Source organism: Ascaphus truei, chromosome 4 (assembly GCF_040206685.1).
Source record: "Ascaphus truei isolate aAscTru1 chromosome 4, aAscTru1.hap1, whole genome shotgun sequence".
NCBI lineage: Eukaryota > Metazoa > Chordata > Amphibia > Anura > Ascaphidae > Ascaphus > Ascaphus truei.
The window spans coordinates 119,514,340-119,515,123 of NC_134486.1; the positions used below are offsets into that span (position 1 = coordinate 119,514,340).

Consider the following 784-nt stretch of genomic DNA (forward strand, 5'->3'; position numbering starts at 1 on the left):
ATCGCTTCTCGGCCTTTTGGCTAAGATCAAGTGTAATGTCTGTCCTGTGAAGGACAGATTCTCCAGACTACACCTGGTCCTCTGGTCATGGCCTGAGAATGTGGATGCAAAGTAGCCCGGGCTTATTTTCTCTGCACCCCAGGAGTGGTTAACCTGGGGCTGTACCACTTGCTGCACCTTCGGGTTGTGGAGGTTGAGGATTTCCAACCTCCACTTCAAGAGCACTTGGCACGAGCACTGATCATTTGCACCCCTATTTTCCCCGCACTTGGCCTCCCTTATTGCCTTCCGCTGAGGGGACAAGCCATTATTTTTGTCACCGCCTGGCCTTGCACGGGGCCGGGCGTGCACTTTTTGTGTTTGTACGTCTGACCACCTCCTGCACTGCATCACACAGAGCACTGGAGCACTCGCACCATGTATTTTGTTTCGGTTACGTGTTGGGTTATCGTCACCCCTCTCTCCGGAGAGCAAATACTGAGTGCTGGCTAGTAGTCGCCATCCCTTCGGGGGAAGATTGCGGTGGGTTAGTAGGCGTCAGCCGAACACCCTAAAGACTTGGACCCTCCTGCTGCGCCTACTGCACGGAGAGGGAACGAGAAGGACGTCGGACTCTTCGGAGGAAGACGTCATGTAACAGCAGGACTCCCAGGCTTCGGCTGAAGAGGACTGTCTATGGCACGGACTGGCCTACTCTCCGGAGCGGACTTTGTCACAAGTTTTGAGCACCTGGTCTCACTGGACCATGAGCACGGATTCAGAGGTGGATCACTTTTTTTCACCG

At 54.5% G+C, this 784-nt stretch overlaps 1 pseudogene; it reads left to right on the forward strand.

Annotated features, from left to right (window-relative positions):
- LOC142494036 (U2 spliceosomal RNA) lies at nt 1–173 on the forward strand (annotated as a pseudogene).
- Nucleotides 174–784: the final 611 nt, after the last annotated feature.